We start from the raw sequence: 23,402 nt of genomic DNA on the forward strand, positions 1-23,402 counted from the left end.
GAGGGAAATGAGTGTTGGGACAAAGAACAACACTCCTTCTTTTGTCACTCTTTTTTCAAGTATTTGTGTGGCTCATAGTTGATGCTTAAATCCATTTCTTGAATGAATAGATGAGTGAACGAATGAATAAATGTCAAGGAGTCCCTGCTGTTAAGGGAAAAAAAGCCTGCAATGTGGGATATGAAATCCCCGGCATTCTTGTGCCCATTGCAGACATAACTAATCAGTCATAGCAGGTCTTCGCACAGAGCCTGAACCCAACCCCAGAATCCTCACCATGGTGCACTATTAACTGATCAGACTTGGCCCCTCAGATGACATCTGTTGCCTTCCTGAGTCTGATCTCAGAAATCTCTTTAATTCTGTGGTTTCCTTCTTCCTCTCCTTTCATGCCTCTCAGGCCCTTTCACTCCTGATTTTCTACCCACCCCATCTCCATTTTTCTTTCTCTCAATAATGTGGACCCAGAGGTGTAACCTTTTCCATTCTGGTGGAAACATACCTGAGGGCTACGGCTCCCACGTCCCTGCTTCAGTGGAGAAGGCGAGATGGCCCAGCTGGTGCCTTGCGTCCCTGACCCAGCCAACCACCACCCTGGACCAGCTGCGTCCGACTTCTGGGTCCTTGATGGGTTGGGGCCTCCCCGATGGATCCTCCAGATGCAGCAGGCCCAGAGGGGGGAACTAAGTAGCTCACAGGCACCTCAGGTGGGCCAGTTCCTCCAGGCTCTGCCTGGGCTCTGCCCTCCTTCAAAGAGCTTACCGTAAATGCTCCCTGCCCTGTTAAACAATCTCACCAGGAAGAAGGAAGTTAATCTAAGGGCTCACCCAGAGGAAATGAGCCTGAAGCCTTCTCTGGCTGAGGAGCCACCTGGAGCCCTGGCTCAGCTGGGCCGTGAGTGTCTCTTCCACGGAGCTCTCCTGGCTTTGGCAGAGGAGGTTTGGGTGGGGATTTGAGCAACTTCATCAGGAACGCAATACCTCAATCACTGCCTGAAAATGTAAAACAAAATACAATGTGACAAACTCCTCCAAGAGCAAGCCACCCCATGCTGACGACCTCCCCAGAGGGGAGGGTCCAGTGAGCAAGGGAAGGTGCTCTCACCTGTTCTGGGGCTCTGGGCCAGGGTGGGGCAGCAGGAGGAACCGGGGAGGAAGTGAGCCTGGGGGAGGGGACGCAGCCAGACTGTGGGTGGGGGCGGGAGATCAAAGAAGGCAGGGCGACAGCCAGCTGCGTGCACTCAGAGATTCATAGCAGCTCAACAGCTTATTTCTCTTATTTAATTATAAAAAGAATATAGCCCCATTATGAAAATTTTGGCAAACATTTAACAGTGTAAAGGGGAAAACAGCAGGCAAATATAACCTTTCCTTGGGAATGAAGTTAATATTTTGACCTATTTCCTCCCCTTGGTTGTGTAATAAAACTCTACCTGTGTGTCCAGTGTGTCACCTTCTTTTCTCACTGAACCTTAGAGACGAGGCATTTCCCATGTCACTGGAAACTTGCAGTTGTGATTTCTTAACAATCCCATGTTGCAAAGCACTGTCTTCATTTATGCTCTTCAACTGCTGGCTTTTTTGATCATTTCTATGTGTGTGCGCATGTGTGTGGTTGTAAGTACACTGCAGTGAACTTTTGCAGGCATGTCTTATGGTCTTTGTGCACCTTTACTTCCTCTTTTCTCTTTTTAAATGCGACCAGTAATTCCAGCCTTCTTAACTCACAAGTTCTTACGAGGCAAAAAGGAGAAACTGGTTATCAAAATGCTTTCAAAACCATGGAGGAGCGAGCCATCCAAATGGAAGGCCAGATCTTGAGCACTGCCTCTACTTCTGTGTGTGTGTGTGTGTGTGTGTGAGTGAGTGTGTGTGTATGTGTGTATGTGCGAGCGCAGATGAGTGTGGGACTAGGAATAATAGTGACGGCATTGGTATTTGTGGAGCATTTACTATCTACCAGCTGCTCCATTAAATGAGGCACACATGTCATCTGACTTCATCCTAATGACAACCCTCTGAGGGCAGTACTATGATTACCCACAACTTACAAATGAGGAAAATGAGGCACAGAGAGGTTAAGTAATTTGCTCCTGGTGACACAGCTAGCAAGCAGGAGGCTGAGGGACAGACACAGACACAGACACAGACGCAGACACAGACACAGACACACACACACACCCTGAGAGCTGCAAGCAGCAATGAGGGTCTCAGAACACTGCAGCAGCACCTTCCCGGGGGATTTAGAACACCTAGAGGCTCCAAGCATTTCCTGAAATGAGGGGCTTTTTAAAAACTGGGCATGGCCCAGTGTTCCTGGCAGGCAGACAAACTAATCTGAAGATTATTTTCCTAGAGCTGGAGTAGTTTCTGAATTAGAATGCTTTGTTTGAAGGGAACAGCCCAGAGGAGCAGCACCCACCCCTGGCCCGTCTGAGACCGAATGGCAGGAGAGCATCACTGCATGTGTGCAAGTGTGTGTCTAAGAGTGGGTACCCATAAATGCGAATGTGTTTCCTGGGTCCTCATCAGATGTGTGCGTGTGTGTGCACAGGGGTGCACAAATGTGTGTGCTGTACAGGCTGTATGGGGCCTCCTGGGTGCCCAAAGACGGAAGAGTTGGTTTACTAATGAAATAATGTCCACCACCCCGATTTTCCTAGTTCTCTTCTTTGAGAGGAAACTGGACCAGGACCTAGGCAGGGATCTCTATGTGCCCCCTTCAGCATCAGATCAGCAGCATTTTTTGCAGCAACCATGGGCCTTGATAACAAAAGGAAGCCAGGTGTGCGTGGCAGCCCAGGGAGTAAGGCACACAGCATTACCACACCAAGTGGCGCCGTCAATAAACTACCAACAGTTTATAGTTTTCCTCCCTCTCATTAACTGGCCCAATCCGATGTGGCCATGTGTGCCTTGTGCCTTGATCTGCTGTGTAATAAAATCAGTGCCGTGGCATGAGAGACACAGCTAATGAGAGAATACAAAGAGAGTTGGAAATTTCTTTTGCAAGCATTAATAATTCATTCCTCCATTCATTTCTTTTAGTGCTACTGCTGTTGCTATGTGCAACAGCAACGACCAACGGCCGGAATGGAGGTCTTTCTCTGGATGCCAGGGCTGGAGCTGGCAGCGGGGGCAGGAGCTCTTGGGCGTGGAGGCCGGGGCACCGGCAGCCCAGCCACACCGTCCACGGTGTGAGTCTGCGGCTCTGGGTGCAGGGAGGGAAAGGGGGGCTGGATCAGCTCAGAAGTCTGACATGGGTCTCACTGAGCAAAAATCAAGGTGTCTAGGGCTGCGCCCCTTTCTGGAGGTTCCAGAGGAAAGTTGGTTTCCCTCCCTTTTCTAGTGTCTAGAGAAACTCACCTTTCTTGGCTTGTGGCTCATCTCCCATCGTCCTGTCTCTTTCTCTGACTCTCTTCTGCCTCCTTCTTCCGATTTTAAGGACCCTTGTGATTACACTGGGATCACCTAGATAATAAGGAGAATTTCTCTATTTCAAGGTTAGCTGATTAGCAACCTGAATTTCACCTGCAGCCTTAATCCCCTCTTACCTCCCAACCTAACGTATTTATAACATTTAGGGTGGGAAATTTATTTCACATGTTTTAAGAATTATGAGAGCAATGCTTGTTCATGGTAAAATATTCAGATCAGTGTAGAGCCTGCTCAAATAACCATTTAAATACCCACTTTTACCGACCTTTCACAATTTCTAAATACCTTTCTAGAATTTTCTGTGCACTTACAAGCATATATGTGTGTCTCTCTTTCCTTTCTGTTCCTCTCTCTGCTGCGCTCTCTCCCTTTTGCCTGCTATCCAAGTTGCCATCTGTCAATCCACCCATCCATTCAGCTGGTATGAATTTTACTCCAGGTCATGGGTGTAAAAAATGTCATATTTCTTTATTTTTCTTAATCAAGTTAAATCTCACTCCAAACCTCCACTTGTCAGGGTGGCCAGAACTTCAGTATCAAGCATCATTCACCTTCAGTCCAACCATAATTCTGGAGCTCCCCTCATCTTTCTTGGCTGCCAAAAAATGGGAGTAGGGAGGGCTAAGCAATGTTCTGGAGACGGGGTCTGGCTTCTCCTTTATACACGCTCACAGATTTCTAAGCTGTATTCTGTGAAGGATTCCCATTCAAACAATGTAAAGAAACAGACACACATACACAGGAAAAGTCTGCAAGAAATGCAGCAAAGTTCCAGCACTGCTGTCTCTTAGAAGTGGGATTATGGCCATTTTAATTTTCCTCCTGACATAACTCTTCTCTTTCACCTTACATTTTCTACAGGTAACAGGTGTCATTTTGTAATCATCACAGCAAAGGTCATTACCAGTACTCAACGTCACCCTCCACCAGCCTCTCCTTTCAGCTGAGTGCCTGGCACAGCATCCTCCTTGGGTGGAGTCCTCTGTCGGGGTGGGCTCAGGTTCAAAGCCGCAGAAACCCCTTGGAATGCAAGCTGCAGCCGCCCTGCTTTTCTAGGCTGTAAGGAGGGTTCGAGAGGAGCCGGGAGTCTGATGGCTGGAGAGGAAGGAGCTGGCCTTTGTGGCCACCTCGTGGCTTCTTTTTTAATTGAGGTTCATAGCTACAGTCCCTTCATTCCAGAGGGGAGGGCTCACCCTTCCGAGCTCCCGGGCAGCCACGCTGGCTGGAATCTGCCTTTCGGCAGTGGGGTCTGGCTTCTTCAGGGACTGAAGGGTAAGCAGAGGTCCAGGGAGCCGTGGTACAGGGTGGGTGACCCAAAGCTTCCCTCCCAGGGCTAGGCTCTGAGCGGGTGGGCCAGTTAGGCTGTGGGCTGGTGGGTCTTTTCCCAGGGGCTGTCTGAGGGTAGCGCAGCCCAGGGAAAGCAGACACCTTTGGAGTGGGGAGGGGAAGCTCGTACTTAAGTATGGCCAACCCTTGTGGCATCCATCCATTCAGCTGTTCATCAGCAAATATTTAATGAATACCTTCTCTGGGCTAGACACCAGGCTGGGACCCCTGGGCCCAATGAAAAGCAAAATTAGACCTGTTCTCTGACACGGTTTGGGATAGATGCCATCAAAGGGGCTGTGCTGTTCATTTTTTCCTTTCTGCCTTGTTTGTTCCTGTTAATTGGCAGAAACAATCTAACAACAAAGAAATCTGAAAGTCAAATGAAATGGAAGAAATTTGTTCTCAGTTCTTACAGATGCTTCTTTATCGTCACCATTGTTGTCATCATCACCGTGATAGATATGGACAGTACCTTACAGCCTTATGTTCTCCATGCTTTTCTGTCAGGCTCACGTTTTGTCTTCACTAAGATTGATGGGGAAGATTCAGCCTCACCCATCGCTGTGGCGTGCATGTGGTCCATTCATCCGGGATCCAGTCCTGGCTCCAGTATTGACGAACAGTGTGAGCTTGCTTGGGCAAGTCACTTCCTCTCTCTGAGCCCCAGTCTCCTCTATAAAATGAGGTTAAAAAGAGAGGTAGCTTCACTGGGTTGTCACGAGGATTAAATGAGATGATGCAGGTAAGGCTCACAGCACGGACCCTGGCTCAGAGTAGGATGCCTCCTGCCTGTCAGCTGATGCCTTTCTTTGTGAAACCCTTGGCTCCACTGCCCTTCTCCTTTGCAGGAGGTCCTGATGGGCGCTGAGGACTTGCTGCCTCAGGGGGTGAAGACACCCTTGGACGTTGCTCCTTTAGAACCTCAGCCTCCGTAGGTTCCAAGTCAGACCCATCAGCATCCTCCACAAATCAGTTTCTCTTTGGGTTTCCCCATTCCTGTTGAGCACGTCATTATCTGGATGTCTCAAGCTCAAGACATTGGAGGCAACTTTGATCCAGCTCTCTCTCCTTCCCCACATGGATTCCACCTTGTGGTAGTTCTCACATCTGTATATTCATGCTCAGAACTGTGAGTCTCCAGCATCCATCACCTGGTCTACTCTGCTTCTGATCCATTCTTTCAGACACGGCAGCCCAAGCTTCCTACATGGCCTCAGGGCCCCAGGAGGCACCCCCACCTCTCCAGCTTCATCTCATGCCGCCAGCCCCTCATGCTCTTGCTCCAGCAAAGGAAGTATTCAGTTCCTCCAAGTTCCCATGTCCTTTTGCCTTTGCACATTCTGTTTTCTCTGCATGGAACACTCTTTCCTACTGGATTAGTCACGATCAGTTAGGCTACATGGTGATAATAGATTAACCCCCAAATTTCAGTCACTTAATGAATTAAAGTGTGGGTTGGTTGGTCCTTCTCCATAAGGAGAAGTGACCTCCAAAGTCACCGATGCAAAGGAAAAGAAGTTGGATGAGGCACCTGGCTCTTCACCGACTCAGCCTGGAAGTGTCACAGGTTCCTTTCTCTCCCCCTCTATTGGCTGGAATTGGTTACATGGCCTTATCCTAACTGCAAGGGAGGCTGGGTAATGTAGGGGAGCACATGGGATGCTTGGTGAGCACCACTGCATGGTGCCATACCTTCCTGTCTTCTGACCTGTTCTTCCAGTCCTCGTGAAAAGTCACTTCCTCTGGGAAGCCTTCCCTGATCTCCCAGCACTAGGTCAAAGTTTCATCCCATGTGTATGTCCTCCTATGTGTGTGTAGACTGCTACATAAACACACAAAGTGCTGCCTGCCATTTCAGTAAACCGTGAATGTTGTCGGCCATCAAGCCATCAGCCTCTGCAGCCACCTGGACGGTGCACCCTGGGGGAAATTCAGGATGGAGAAAAACAGACTACTGGTCCTAGACAGTGAAGATGCCTATGAAAGGAATAGTTTCAATGAGCCCAGACTCCTGCATCCTCCCACACACAGAAAAGCACTAAAATCATTAACTTGAGATGTATGTTTTTTGTGATTAGCAGGAATCTTTTGATGTTTGACTACATTTTTCCCCCCAACAAATACTTCAGTATATCCTGGTTCCTCTCTTACCTCTTGGGAACAGTTCTTTGGAGCTACTAAGGTTGTCTCCTGGGCTGCAGTCCTCAGCATTGTCCCCAAATAAAGCAGTAACACATCGTTCTCAACTTTCAGATTGTGCGTTTTTTTCAGTTGACCTGTACGCTGTGCACACTCTCACCCTGGGACGCATGCCCTTGAACGTCCTGGCCGTCTGCTGGTCCTCTGCTCGGCCTGAGCTCTATGAAGGCGGGGATCTGCCCTCCCCTCAGTACCCAGCACAGTGCCTGCCATCCAGCAGGGCTCCACAACGATTCTGGAGTGGATGGCTGGTCCTCAGCCTGGCATTCAGGGCTCTCTAGACTCTGACCTAGTCAACGGTGCTTCTCTCTGGACCTCTCATTCAGCTGCTCTGGGTTTTAGGTCTTCTGTGTATAGCATGGTGCACAAGGCCCTGAACTTTTTGTCAGGCAGTTCTGAATCTGATCACCAGCTCCAATGTTTGCTTGTTACAATATTTACTAGGCCAATCCAGTGATCTGTGCCTCAATAGATTCCACTACACCTATTTTATACCTATTTAGTTGTGAGGATTCAATGAAAAACTGCTTTTGAAATGCATTACCATTATTACAGAGTATGGCAAATACCATACTTCACTGATTCTCAGATGTACACTTTTTCCCCCACCTTTTAATATATCTGAAATCAGATGCATCTTACAATAGTTGTAAGAAAACACTATGTCATTGTTAAGTTTGTGGCTTTTGTTCTTTTTTGATGGTATTGGTGTGCCTTGATTCCATGACACATGAGAGTTAATAATTGATCATTATTAACTATTATTTTTGCCTTTAAAATGACCTCCACCTCTCCTGAATTTTCATCTGCAGACATTTCTCTCATCCTTCAAAACCTTTTGGTGAAAATTCAAGACGAGGATACCTTCTCTAACCAGACCTTAGAGTGGAACAGGTGTTACAAGTTTTTCCTGTATCCCCTTATCCAAGGGGCCTCCCTGCTTCTCTCACATGCATACTGTCTCTCTTTCTTCGGAATTTCTCCCAGTGTAGCACTAACCAGAGTCTACCTTGGATCTTATTAAAAATTAATTTACTAAAATTAGTCACATCCAACTTTTAAGCATTGATGATGTGCTATGCTATGCTCCTTACAATGCACTATCTCACTGAATCCCCAGTCTGTGAGCCAGGCATTATTTCTAAGATGAGAAAACTGAGGCACAGAGACATTTGGTAACATACAAAAGACACACAGCCAGTAGATAGAGGAGCTAGGATTTAACTGGGCTCTGTCTGATGGGAGACTTCGCCAAGACTGCCTCTCATATATGCCTGCTCCACAGCACAGAGCACAGGGACCACCACACAGCAGGTGCTCAAATCATCTCATTTACTAGTGAATGGAAGAGGCTGTCTTGGATTGGCATCTTAGTGCTGATAGCAACATAAATCCTCAGTTTTCATTCTTATATCAAAAGCCATATTGGATTTCTCTGACTTTGGCCCCAAAGAGAAAGGTTCTATTTTTTATTTACAGCCTTTGCCTTTCCCAAAGCCATCTTGATCAAATGTTCCCACTGTTCCCTTTCCAATAACCCCCACCCCATCTCATGTGCAATCACATTATCTCTCAGCCACTTGTGTCCTGTGCAGCCCATCCAGCTGTTTCAGAAGCATCTCCATGACAGCAGCTGGTACAACTGGATGGCTGCCCAGTAGCACAATGAAGGAAGAATACACTGAGTTACTGAAAACGCTTAAACAGAACATTCCCACCCACTGCCCCAACATATGCCAGTTGCTGCCTCTGAAAACTAGGCTGAGGCAGCCCCTCGGGCTGCTGAGAAGGCAGTGACCTCTTGGTATGTACATGTGAGCAAGGAAATCAACCTTTGCCCGTGAGCAGGGAGAGGGTGCTTCCAGAGCCGGGACATATACCAGGTTCTTTCCTTGCAGGGCAAGGGGACAATATGGTGGTGTTGACACACTTAGTAAAAATGGCCTCCAGGGGCCAGTCTGATGGGGACTCCCGCACACATCAAATGAGGCTCACTCCCCTGCGGGTGGCCTTGGTAAGCACTGACAGACTCTCGCAGGGGAAAGGGAAACAGAGAGAATGAACATTCAAAAATACCTTTGCCTCGCTTTGCCTCTAATGGTGGGAGCCACTCCTGGTGGCAAAGGAAGTAAAGGCCACAGTCCCAGGACGGCAGGTTGTGCTGGGTCTGGAGTCCTGGATGATCCGTTCCCAGAGAGGGTGTGGAAATGGGCCGGAGCCTCCTCGGGCCTAGGCTTGGGGCCCAGGCAGAGGCAGAATCATACCCACCCATTCCTGCTGTGTCTCCTTTTCTTCTTTTGCTTCTTGGTCTTCCCAAGCCACATCTTCATGAATTTTCTGTCAGGGAGAGGTTGCTGTGGCCAGTCCTGTCCGTTTGCAGCCTTCGGTGGGTTTAGCTCTGCCTGCAGCCTCGCTCCGGACACAGCCTCACGGGCCCTTCCTAATTTAGGCTCCGGAAGGAATGTGCCTCCACTAGATTCTACTGCTCTCTGGGTGTTCCCGATTCCCAGACGTGTTCCTGTGGAAGTGGAGAAACTCTGGAGAATCCAGAGAGATGTTCTGGGGGAGAGAAATGAGGTGGGCTCTGGGTCTTTGCAGACTCTGATTTTCTATTTATCCAGGCGTGTATCAACCCCCTAGTATGGTTCACTGAACTATGCTGGAGATGAGTGTTTCCCACTGTGTCTTTTCTGTTGAACGTTACCCTTAGCTACCCTGATCTGCCTCCTTGACATCTGACACCTTCCCCTTTCCCATCCAGGATGGGTTCTGAGCTTGCCATCCCAGGTCTCAGAACTTCTGTCATATATACTCTTGAGAAAGGTAGGGAGAGAGATGGCCAGAGAAGAAACGGAGGATTTAGCTGGAGAGCCTGAGTTGAAATATGATATAAAGGGCTGGGGATGAGAGTGAAGAAGGGAGAGGAGAAAAGTATCTGGGAGACTAGGGGTGCAGGGGGCTAGAGAGATGTTGTCTGGAGAGGCTGCTGCTCTGTATGAGGAAACTGGGCAAATAGGTAAGGATCCTTGGGGGTTATTAACTGGCTCCCCTTTCAGTACCCTGAGAAACACAGATAAAAAGAGAAATTCTTAAAAAAAATTTCCCTTAGAGGCTGGACCTCTTATTTGAACTTGACTGTGCAAAGATTAGGCCACGGAGGCTCCTAAATGTATTAAAGTTACAAAAACATTTCTTTACCTCTGCTGTGTCAGACTCTGTGCTGGGCACTGAGGGAGTAAGTATGAGTAAGAAATGCCCCGTGCCCTGGATGGAGTCATGGACTGATATGATTCTAAGAGGCTATGATTCCAAGATTCTAACATTTCAGAACTGCCTTTTACTGAAATGCTCAACACCACTGTGTGGGCCGGGCAGTACATTCCCAGCACTTGAGTCAGGAGGCAGAATTTCTGGGAGAAGGTAGTTTGTGTCTCCTCTCCTGTCTCTCAGGAAGAATCTGGGCTCTGCAGAGGCTCTGGGAGCAAAGCCCCAGCTGCCTTTGGGAGGATCCCTATCACCAAGTCAGAGGATTGTTTCTGTCCCCAGAAGACTCACCGTGGTAGAACCATGACTCTGGTTCCATTTCTGGATTTTGTCTGAGCTCTGTCTTCACTCTTGGCTGCTTCTCTATTCACACTTGGCCACTAGAACAAAGCTTGAAATCCACTGCAGAGGGCAACCTTGACCTAAATCCATAAAGAGAGCTAAATAAATTCATTGACTTGGGTCCTTTTAGTCTCTGTTGAAGGATAATAGCCTTAGTTTAACTAAGCCCCTGTACCTTGATGAGAAATGTTGTTCAGAGAAAATACTGATTGAGGTTTCGTCCTCATCAGAAGGCCTATGTGCATACAATTTGCCAGGACTCACTTGTGAGTCTTGTTCTCTTAGGGTCCAGCGAAAGTGGCTAAGATCTCAGCAGATGGGTAACAGGACCTAATTGAATGGATGTGCCAAGTGCCTCTTCTTGCTTAACATGAGTCCCTTTTATTTCTCTTTATTTGTCACTCATCTCTCAATATTTTGGTTTACTTTTCCTCCTCTTGTATGTTACAAACGTGTATGCAACACTGGTCTGCTTTGGACTGTCATTTGCTAGAAACTATGACCGTATAAGACCTTATAAGAGAACCTCTATAGTTCTTTTAGTGAAAAACAGTTAATAATAACCACAGCCAGCCCTGAAGTCTGGTTATCACTTAATGATTGACAGTAGTTTCACTTGCATTACTCAACTCTACCCCTGAGGGGCAGGAGGGAGTAGAGCCCAGCGGTTAGCAGCATCTGTTTGGGGGTCAGAGGCACCTGGGACCAAATCCCCGCTTGACTCTTGGCTAGCAGCGGGATCCAGGGCAGGTTGTTTAGCCTTCCCACAAGCTCTCAGGATTTGGGGGATTTGAAAAATGATATATAGACTACTGCCTGGTGCATGGTTGGTGACCAGAATACAAGATCATTGTTCCCATTTTACAAATTAAAGTATAGAGAAGCTAAAGGACTTACACTCCCAGCCCTGGGTTCTTTGCTCCCTGTGAGGTGGCCTGGCATTCCTCCACAAGGATGGGCACCAGTGTCTCTTGTGTCTTGGAATCCCTCTCAAGGGATGAAGTCAACTCTCAGCAATGAACTGGGGGAGTGTCTTTTCATGTTTCCCTGTGGGATGAAACAAAATGTCTAGTGATATGTAGACTTCACCTCTCCCAGCCCCTGGTCAGTGGTTTAGTTTATCCCCGTCTCCTACATAGCTGACCAAGACCAGCCGGGGCTTGGTGGGGACCCCATCCCATCGGCCACGACTGGTGGGGAGTTCTGCTCCTGTTTTTTTCTCACACCCACCAAGTGTAAACATTAAAAACAAATGTTTGAGAGGATGCTTGTTCATAGAGCTGGATAGTTTCAGGTTATAGGGAGAAATTAATCATTACCAAGTACATTTCTGTCCCGGTTTCCTTATACCAAACATGTTTTATTGCTGGGTGGATTTTCTTCATACGTGGCCAACCTCTATCAGGACTTGAAGATTACTCAGGCTTTCACAAGGGGTTAGCCTTCCGCCCTGGCTGCCAACTTGCAGCTTCGTACCTGGAACTGAAGTAGAACTAAGTGGGAAAGAACAGTGATGTTTGGACAAGGGGAGGGTTTCATGTGGCCTTTTTTTTTTTTTTTTTTTTTTTTTTTTACAGGCTAGACTCTTCCTGAGTGATGGGAGGCCTTAAAGGCCAGGTGTTCTGGCTTAAAGCAATAGGGAAAATTCCAGGCTTTCTGGCCACTGATAAGGAGAGCCAATGCACTTGGCTGTTCCTGTTGCCTTCCTCCCTCTGACCCTCACCATTTCAGGGACCCCACTCTGGGTCCAAGATGCTTGATGCAAACTCATTTTATTGTACATTTTGGGATCTACTCACTAGGAGAGCAGAAAAAGCAAGAAGCTAAGCAGCTTTGTTACACTCAAACTTCAGATTCAATATTGGCATTTTATGCAATCAGCTCAGCGGCTTTCTGCAATTAGGTCAGCACGTGGTGAGGGCTAGAGGGTGTGTTATGTTCTTGTGCTGACTGGTTCCCCACCTCTGACAACTTTGTTAATGGGTCCTGTGGTAACTCAGCCTTTGTGTATTAGTCATCTATTGCTGTGTAACAAAATACCCCCCCCCCCAGATTTAGCAGCTTAAAAAGACAATAAATATTATTTCTCACAGTTTCTGTGGGTCAGGCATTGAGGAGCAGACTGGCTATGTGATTCAGGCTTAGAATCATAGGATATCAAAAGAGATTGGCTAGAGACAGAATGTTTGTGTCCTCCAAAAGTCCATATGTTAAATCCTAATGCCCAATGTGAAATTTGGTGGTGGGCCTTTAAGTCATGAAGGTGGAGCCCCCAAGAATAGGATTAGAGCCTTTATAAAAGAGGCCCCAGAGAGCTCCCCAACCCCTTCTGCCATATGAGGGCACAGCAACGAGGTGGCTCTCTTTGACCCGGAAGTGGGCTTTCACCAGGCACCAAACATGCCAGCCCTTGATCTTGGACTTCAAGCCCCCAGAATGGTAAGAAATGAATTTCTGTTGTTCATAAACCACCTGGTTTATGGCATTATTGTTACAGCAGCCCAATTGGGCTAAGATAAGGTCACAGTCAAAATGCTGGCTGAGGCTACAGCCATCTGAAGATGTGATTAAAACTGGATGATTCTGTTCCAAGACAGCTCACTCACATGTCTGGCTAGTTTGGCCTGGTTGTTGGCTGGAGGCCTCAGTTCTTCATCTTCTGGGTCTGTCCGTAGGGTTGCTTGAGATTTCCCATGACGTGGCAGCTGGCTTCTCCAGAGACAGTGATCCAAGACAGGGCAAAGTGAAGCCACACGTCTTTGATGACCCAGCTTCAGAGGTCACATGGCATCATTTCTGCAATGTCTTACTGGTGACACAGGTCTGCTCTATTCAGTAAGTGAGGAGTAAGTATGAGTACCAAGAGGGGAAAATCACTGGAGGCCGCCTTGCAGACTGGCCATCACATTTTGTTAACACCTTGTAACTCCAGTTCTCTCAACCACCTCTTCACTATTTTCCTGAGGAGTGTTGGTTTTGAGACTTATGCTTAATTATACTTGCAGAGAGAGCTATCTACATGGCCTTCCATGCAGTTAGAATCTGTGGGGGACAAGGGTCTCTCTTGGTACAGTGGAATATATAGAAGAGGTAGAACCAGGTCTGTTAGCTTCTGTTTATCTGTGTTTCTCAGGATACAATGTTGGAATCAATGGAGATGAACACCAAACATTTACAGGGGCTTGCAGGCAAATAAGAAAAATAGCCAGATTTTATCGAGCACTTATTATGTGCTAGGCATTGTGTTAAGCAGCTCATATGCTCATGTAAATGTGTATATATATGAAGCAATGATGTTATTAAACTCTTTGTCTCTCTCTCTCTCTCTTTTTGTTTACAAAAGAGGAAATGGAGACACAGAGAAATGAAATGTTACAGCCCAAAGTTCCATGGCTGGAGAGCAGTGGGGTGGGGATTTGATCATAGGCCATCTACCTGAGCCCATGGTCTGAATCTCCCCACTCATTTTCTACCACAGTGAGAGGACAAAGTCAGGGCTGAGAGCTCACTCATTCAACCTACCTGTAGTGATAATTGCAAGTCAGGATTCATCTTACCAAAATCACAGCCCAAATCAGGGGGCTTTTTAAATGTCTTGTCTATTTTATGCCATACAAGTGGACCTCTGAAAAAGATTGCCTTTAAACCAGGACTCTTTTAAAAAAAAATTTTTCTCTCTCTTTTTTTTCCTCCTTAAAATGAGACAAACTCATGGCAGAAAATTGGAATGTAAACACATAGAGAAGAATGAAAAGCCATGGGTCTCTGCTCTTCAGAAAAAAACCCTGTAAAGATGTTGGGGTCCAAACACTGTGTCCCCTCACCTGGGCAGTTACTGCACATACACGCTTGAAACAAAAGTTTGCAAAGGTGAGAATTTTAACAAGCACATTGCTTAGCCATATTGGGACCTGTCAACGTGCCTGTGGGTTGATGCACAGCTCAGGTGTGATTTTTGGTACTGGGGATCGGCATCCCTTTTTTCACAGCCCTGTTGGCAGGTGCTCACCTAAGTAAGTTGGCTCTCCTGCATGACACGAACTCTCTGGCAAGGCTAAGGTCACAGCCAGTGGGGAAAGAGAAAGAGGGAAGGGCCCAGGGATGAAGGAGAGTTAGGAGGGACCCTTCATTTCTCCTTGAACAACTACCTCCCCTCAAACACCAGGGGAAAGAATCCCGTGTAATAACCTTTAGCTGCAGAGCTCAGCTGAACCCGGAGAGGCTTGAGTGCCATCTTCCCCCTGCCTAGAAGCTCCAGTGCTTGGAGGAGCTACAAGGGCTCTGACGGCAGGGAAGCTGGAATACCTGTCCTGGGTGACTAGGGACAGTAAATGCAATTAACAACCATTGAATAGGGTTTTATAACACCCTTGGGTGGTCCATACTAGAGTAGGAGCTCTCTCATCCAGTATAATTGAGGCCTGTAGTTGGAGGTTAATCAGAATCTCAGTTCAAGCGAGTAATTGGCTGGAGAGAGTGCATAGAACCCTAAGGGCTGCTAAGAATGTTTGGAAAGCCACCTTATACCCTGCTCCCGAGGCTGTCAGTTAATTAGGTAGGCTGGGTCAATGTGGGTCAGTGATCACAGTTTTCATGGTTTTATTATCCTCATTTGATTGATGAAGAAATGGATGCTCAGAAAATGCACAATGGATGCTTACCCTAAAATATCCCTTTAGCTCCTATTCTTAGAACTGTCTCTTTCTTTGTATAGTTTATTTATTTATTTTTCAAATGGATGATGGAACCTATCATATATTAAGTACTCTGTACATTGCATTTCTAATTCTCACAATAGTGCAAAGTTTGAGACATCATTATCTCCATTTGCCATGTGAAGAAACTGAGAGGGAGAGGCATTCCATGACATGGTGGAGGTCTAAAATTTGGGAAGTGTTTTAGTATCCTATTTTCTGGCTGTAACAACTTACTATCAACTTGGTGGCTTAAAACAACACAAATTTATTATCTTACAGTTATGTAGGTCAGAGGTCCAATGCAAGTCTAAAATCAAGGTGTTAGCAGGGCTGCATTTCTTCTGGAGGCTCAGGGAGAATATGTTTCTTTGCCTTTTCAGCTTCTAGAGGTGTCTACATTCCTTGGTTCATGGTCCCTTTCCTCCATCCTCAAAGCCAGAAATGTGACATGTCTCTGACCCTTCTTGTGGTCCTCACATCTCTCGTTCTCTGACCACAGCTGGGAAAGCTGCTTTGAAGAAATCATGTGATTAGATTGTGCCCACTCAGATAATGGATGGTCTTCCATCTCAAGGTCTTTAATCACGTCTTCAAATTCCCATTTGCCATTCAAAGTAACATATTAGGATGCGGACATTTTGGGGGAACATTTTCTGTCTACCATTACAATAAGTGAAGGAGTTGAGATTCAACAGGGTTCTGTTGATGTTTTGTTTTTGTTTTTTTACAGAAAGCAATTTAACCTTTAATACCTGGAACAAGTTTTACAGCAGGGTTCTGTTCATGTTAAGACTTACTGTATAAATATGGTCATCAAGGCATTGTGGTATTGGAGGAAGGATAGACATGTAGATTAACTGAACATAAGAGTTTAGAAATAGACCCACGCAAGTGTGGCCAACTGATTTTTGACAAAGCTGCAAAATGGTGGAAGGATTGTCTTTTTTTAAAATTGAAGTATAGTCAGTTACAATGTTTCAGTTTCTAGTGTACAGCATCATGTCCCAGTCATGTATATACATACACATATTAGTTTTCATATTCTTTCTTATTAAAGGTTATTATAAGATATTGACTATAGTTTCCTGTGCTATACAGAAGAAATTTTTTAAAATCTATTTTTATATATAGTGGCTAACATTTGCAAACTTCAACCTCCCAAATTTATCCCTTCCCATCCCCTTTCCCTGGTAACTGTAAGATTGCTTACTATGTCTGCGAGTCTGTTTCTGTTTTCTAGATGAGTTCATTAGTGCCCTCTTTTTTTTTTTTTGAGTCCACATATGAGTAATACCATATAGTATTTTTCTTTCTCTTTCTGGCTTACTTCACTTAGAATGATGATCTCTAGGTCCATTCACGTTGCTGCAAATGGCATTATTTTATTTTTTACAGCTGAGTAGTATTCCATTATATAAATATACCACCACTTCTTTATCCAGTCATCTGTCGATGGACATTAAGGTTGCTTCCATGTTTTGGCTATTGTGTACATTTGCTGCTATGAACATTGGGGTGCAGGTGTCTTTTCAAATTAAGAGTTCCCTCCGGAGATATGCTCAGGAGTGTGATTCCTGGATCATATGGTAAGTCTATTTTTAGTCTTTTGAGGAATCTCCATACTGTTTTCCCTAAAGGCTATACCAAACTGCATTCCACCAGCAGGGTAGGAGGGTTCTCTTTTCTCCACACACTCTCTAGCATTTATCATTTGTGGAATTTTGAATGATGGCCATTCTAACTGGTGTGAGGTGATACACCTCACTGTAGTTTTGATTTGCATTTCTCTGATAATTAGCAATATTGAGCAATTTTTCATGTGCTTCTTGGCCATTTGTATGTCTTCATTGGAGAATTGCTTGTTTAGGTCTTCTGCCCTTTTGGATTGGGTGGTTTGCTTTTTTATTATTAAGTTGTATGAGCTGTTTATACATTCTGGAAATTAAACCTTTGTCAGTCACATCATTTGCAAAATATTTTCTCCCATTCTGTAGGTTGTCGTTCTGTTTTGCTTATGGTTTCCTTTGCTGTGCAAAAGCTTGTAAGTTTAATTAGGTCCCATTTGTTAATTTTTGCTTTTATTTCTATTGCCTAGGTAGACTGCCCTAGGAAAATATTGCTAAGATTTATGTCAGAGAATGTTTTGCCTATGTTTTCTTCTAGGAGGTTTATTGTGTCTTGTCTTATATTTAAGTCTTTGATCCATTTTGAGTTTATTTTTGTGTATGGTGTGAGGGAGTGTTCTAAATTCACTGACTTACATGCTGCTGTCCAGTTTTCCCAGCATCACTTGCTTAAGATACTGTCTTTTCTCCATTGTATATTCTTACCTCCTTTGTTGAAGATTAATTGAACATAGGTCTGTGGGTTTATTTCTGGGCTCTTAATTTTGTTCCATTGATTCATATGTTTGTTTTTATGCCAATACCATGCTGTTTTGATTACTTTAGCTCTGTAGTAAATAAAATAGAGATTAAAAAAAAAAGAAAAAAATCAACTGAACAAAGAGCTGTTTTTTTTCAGAGTGAACAAAATTGACAAACCTCTGGCCAGGCTCACCAAGAAGAAAAGAGAGAGAACACAAATAAACAAAATAAGAAAGGAAAAAGGAGAAATTACAACCAATACCACAGAAGTACAAAATATCATAAGAGAATACTATGAACAACTATATGGAAACAAATTGGACAACCTAGAAGAAATGGACAAGTTTCTGGAAACATACAGTCCAGCAAGACTGAATCAAGAAGAAATAGACTATTTGAACAGACTGATCACTAGAAATGAAATAGAATCAGCAATAAAACACTTCCTTTCAAACAAAAGTCCAGGACCAACCAAATGGCTTCACTGGGGAATTCTACCAAACATACAAAGAACTCTTATCTTCTCAAACTCTTCCAAAAGATGGAAAAGGAGGGAGTACTCCCAAACTCATTCTATGAAGCCACCCTGATACCAAAACCAGAAAAAGACACCACCAGAAAAGAAAATTAAAGGCCAATATCATTGATGAACACAGATGCAAAAACCCTCAACAAAATATTAGCAAGCAGAATTCAACAGCACATAAAAACGAGCATACACCAGGATCAAGTTGGATTCATCCCAGGGACACAAAGATGGTTCAACATATGCAAATCAATCAATATGATACACAACATCAACAAAAGAAAGGACAAAACTCACATGATCATCTCAACAGAGGCAGAAAAAGCATTTGATAAAATTCAACACTCATTTATGATTAAAAACTCCTACCAAAGTGGGTATAGAGGAAACATATCTCAACATAATAAAAGCTATTTATGACAAACTCACAGCCAGCATAATACTCAACAGTGAAAAACTGAAAGCCTTCCCACTAAAATCTGGAACAAGACAGGATGCCCATTTTCACCACTTTTATTCAACATAGTCTTGGAAGTCCTAGCCACAGCAATCCAGCAAGAAAAAGAAATAAAAGGCATCCATATTGGAATAGAAGGGGTAAAACTGTCACTACATGCGTATGATATCATACTATATATAGAAAACCCTCAAAGTTCCACACAAAAACTACTAGAGCTGATAAAATAATTTGGCAAGGTAGCAGGATACAAGATTAACATACAGAAATCAGTTGCATTTCTTTACCCTAACAATGAAATAGCAGGAAAAGAAAGTAAAGAAAATCCCTCTTAAAATTACATCCAAAACAATAAAATACTTAGGAATAAATCTGACCATAGAGGTGAAAAACTTATACATGGAGAACTATAAAACATTGATTAAGGAAATTAAAGATAACTTAAAGAAATGGAAAGATATCCCATGTTCTTGGATTGGAAGAGTCAATATGGTTAAAATGGCTATACTGCCCACAGATTTAATGCAATCCCTATCTAATTACCTATGACATTTTTCACGAACTAGAACAAATAATCCTAAAATTTATATGGAATCACAAGAGACCCAGAATTGCCAAAGCAATACTGAAGTAAAAGAATGAAGCTGGAGGAAAAACCCTCCCAGACTGCAGACAAGGATAGTCTTTTCAACAAAAGGTGTTAGAACAATTGGACATCTAAGGCAAAAGAAAACACACACACACACACATACACACACACCAAACTTGTGGTTGCCAAGGGGGCAGGGAGGTGGGAAGGGACAGACTGGGATTTCAAAATTTGTAGATACCGACAGGCATATGCATAATAGATAAACAAGATTATACTGTATAGGACAGGGAAATAGATACAAGATCTTGTGGTAGCTCATAGTGAAAAGAATGTGACAATGAATATATGTATATTCATGTATAACTGAAAAATTGTGCCCTACATTGCAATTTGATACAATATTGTAAAATGACTATAACTCAATAAAAAATGTTTTAAAAAACTTGATTTGAATATATAAAAAAGAATCTTGATCTAAACCTTTAATCTTGTATAAAAATTAACTCAAAATGAATCATAGATATAAATGTAAAATGTAAAATTATAAAACTTTTAGAAGAAAATCTTTGTGACCTAAGCTAAGGCAAAGAAATCTTGGACATGACTCTAAAAGCACAATTCATAAAGGAAAAAAATTTGAAAAATTAGACTTCATCAAAATTAAAAGCTTTGCTCTATGAAAGTCCCTGGCAAGAGATGGAAAGCCAAGCTAAAAAACAGGGAAATATATTTGCAAGTCACATACGTGACAAAAGACTTGTATCCAGAATATCAAACTCAAAAGTAAGGAAACAAGTAATCCCATTAGAAAATCGACCAAAGACTTGAACAGACATTTCAACAAATGGGGATACAGATAGCAACGGGGCACATGGATATATATTCAACATCATTGGCCATTAGTAAAATGCAAGTTAAAACCATGATGAGATACCATGATATATGCATTAGAATGGCTAAAATAAAAAATACTAACAATATCAAGTATCGACAAGGATGCTGAGAAAGTGGCTCACAAATACATACCTGGTGGTGATGAAGATGGTACAGCCACTCTGGAAAACAGTGTGGCAGTTTCTTATAAAGTTAAGCAGACATTTACTTTGCATCTCAGCAATTGCACTCCTGGCTATTTATCCCAGGGAAATGAAAACATTATGTTCACACACAAACCTTTATACAAATGTTTACAGCAGCTTTATTTGTAATAACCCCAAATTGGAAGTTGCCCAAATAGCCTTCAGCAAGTGAATGATTGAACAAACGGCATTAAATCCATACAATAGAATAGCATTCAGCAATAAAAAGAAATGAACTGTTCATATAGGCAACAACTTGGATGGATCTCAAAGATATGCTGAGTGAAAAAAATTCAACCTCAATGGTTGTATATATTTACCTTTATTTAACACTCTGAAAATGACAAAATGATAGTGATGGTTGCCAGGAGGTAGGAGTGGTGGAGGGTGTGACTATAAAGGGAGAGCTTGAGGAAGTTTCTTTGTGGTGATGAAACAGTTCTGTGTCCTGATTGTAGTGGTGGTGGCACAAATCTATACATGATGTAAAATTTCATAAAATCTATACACCAAAAAAAATGCATGTAAAAAATGGTGGAATCCAAATAATAATTTAGAGTGTTGTACCAAATTTTTTATAGTGGGGTTATGTTACATGTTATTATTAAGCCATGTGAAATGTACATCAGAACTCTCTGTGCTGCTTTTTTTCTTTTAATAATTTTTTATATTAATGTTTTTCAAAGAAGTAAGCAAACAAACAAAACTCCAAAACAAAATACCCTGGCTCTGCTCACTCCATGCCTGAGCTCTGCCTATGTGGCAGTGATCCTCCCCGTCTCACACTTTCTCATTTGCTTTTGCTATGAAATTTGAACTGAAAAAGAGAGTAAGCTAACATTTTGGGTAAAACGGTGTTTCCCAAAGGGCTCAGTTGAACACGAAATCAGCAGATTTCATGTTAGGCAAGAATAAATCTTCTGTGTCCAGGAACATGTGGGAAGTCTTGGGCTAGCTAGGTATCCTTACTGAGAGATGGCTTTGTAGGACATGAACGTATGTTGTGGATCTCCAAGAGGGGGCTACAGAATATAGCAATTCTCTAGACTTTTTGTCCATAGAATCTCTTTTTTCCCTCCTCTGAGTATCTCGAGGGACTAGGGCTTCATGTACTTGAGATACGCTGAGCTAAAGCATTCATCAGAGAGGAGAAAAGCAAGGAGTGTGGAATCACCTTCACCTTGGAGCCAGGCGTCTGGCTTCAGGCACTGGTTCTTCTCCGCCTTTTGTCGTGTACTGAGTAGAACAGCTCATGGAAGGCATGTTGGAAAGAAAGAGGGTCGATCTTCATCATGGGAAACGTCTGGGTTTTATTTATTTATTTCACTGAGGAAATAATTTTACTTTTCCAAACAAGTCAAGTTATCTCAGCAGAGTGAGGCTGCTTATCATTCAAAACTTTTGGGCCACAACATGAGCTCTGGGGCTGCATACACACAAGATATTTCCATGGCCCTGACCGCCATGTTGAGCTTTTTTTTTTTTTTTTCAGCTTTAAATTTTTTGATCCTCCACTTTGAGCAGAGAATTTGGAGAGAATTCTTTCATCCCTTCTCCATTCTTAGGGTTGCAGGCCTCGCTCTCTGTCTGACAGTGACACTGGATGGAATAGAGACCAACTCACAATCCACCCTGGAAGCTGAACATGAGGGGTTGGGCCTGGGGGAAAGTGAGGAGGAAACAGATCCAGGAGGGCTATTTCTGATGACTACAGAGCATCAATTCCAGCATGAAAGAATCACCGGGGGCCATCATGAAGGTTAATGACAAAAATCCATAACTGAAAGAAATTATTGAATTAACAGCCTTAAATGGATGGTAAGAGTTCTCAAATGGCAAAGTGCATGACCGTTTCCTAGAGGCTGTACCACTCTTCTTTTCCCCAAGAAGTGTCATAATCCTGGGGTCACAATTTGCTCATTCTTTCAACAGATATTTATTGAGTGCCTACTGTGTACCATTTGTTTGCTTAGGACCTTTGCACAGGGAGCCCTGCAAGAGACGTATATCCCAGGACCACAGTCAGAAACCAGACAGATGAGCCCAGGAAGAAGTACTTCCTTGATTCATGATCAGACCTGCACATGTACCAATCATGCTAATCATTCTTTTAAGTAAGGGCTCCAAGTAATCGTACCAGCCTGAACAGCACTTCTGTCCTTTCTTTGTTGGATAATGACTTCATTGCACGTGCTCTGCTTAAATGGGTTGACTCCCCTCTCCTGCCCCTCTCTCTGGTCATAATTCTTTCAGTTCCCATTTCAGTTGGAGACAGGTGCCCTCCAAACTACACTCCCTACATCTATCAAAGCTAAATAGCTTCCTGCTGCCTTCTCCCATATTTCTAAAAGCAAGCTCCTCTTACCTAACCCGAACAGGAAACTTGATTAATGCACAACTTACCTCTTCCCTCAGGTTATTTATGTCTCAGTCAAAAATTCCTGGTTGCTGGCAAGTAACGCACTCTGGCCATCTTCAGCATAAAGGAATTTATTAGAAGGACATCAGAATTCTGATTGGAGAGGTGGTTTGAAAACCAAGCTTAGGAAATGGGTAAGAACCAAGGGCTTTTGGTAGGGCCAGGCAGCAGGGGCAACGTGGTTGGCATGCACTGTGGTCACTGTGATAACGCACCTTCAAGTACTTCTGTCCTTGCTTCACAGCCTTGCAATTCAAAATCCTGGGAAACGGCATCTACTTGGCTTGGCCAAGGTCAATGCTGGCACCAGGCTTCTGAGGTGGAAAGAAGCAAGACTGGACTCATTTTGCCTTCTTTTTTTTTTTTTTAAGGTAAATGTTTCTTCACAGTTACTAATGCTCTAAATGGCTCTGGTTGATATGTCACCACGCTATTCAGAAGGAAGCTCTCCATTGCTCAATAAGGAGTCGATTAATGTACGGTCCTTAGGACTCACCCAAGGCTTGTATTTTCCGTCAACGAGCTCTCCAAAATGACTAACACTTTCAAGAAGTGCTTCAATTGGATATTCTGTTAATTTACCAATAATCATCTTGTAATGCCATTTATTACAGAAAATTAGATGAATGTAGCAAGGAGCAGAAAAATATTGATGGATGCCCTCTGAATTTTTAATATGAGTATTTGATTTGGAA

The 23,402-nt window shown here is 43.8% G+C and overlaps 1 protein-coding gene across 3 annotated transcripts in view; it reads right to left on the reverse strand.

Moving 5' to 3' along the window:
* The window catches only part of FAM3D (FAM3 metabolism regulating signaling molecule D), a 79,957-nt gene that overhangs the window by 31,176 nt on the left and 25,379 nt on the right, over positions 1 to 23,402 (reverse strand). The window contains exons 9-15 of one of the 3 annotated variants that reach the window (XM_072941582.1): positions 13,178 to 13,399; positions 11,891 to 12,053; positions 11,469 to 11,618; positions 10,521 to 10,651; positions 9,042 to 9,302; positions 3,366 to 3,470; positions 828 to 992 (exon numbers count right to left, since the gene is read on the reverse strand). The gene's annotated coding sequence lies outside the window, so the exon portion shown is untranslated. The other 2 variants (XM_072941584.1, XM_072941583.1) reach the window with 2 other exon arrangements.

This window comes from Vicugna pacos, chromosome 17 (genome assembly GCF_048564905.1).
Source record: "Vicugna pacos chromosome 17, VicPac4, whole genome shotgun sequence".
NCBI lineage: Eukaryota > Metazoa > Chordata > Mammalia > Artiodactyla > Camelidae > Vicugna > Vicugna pacos.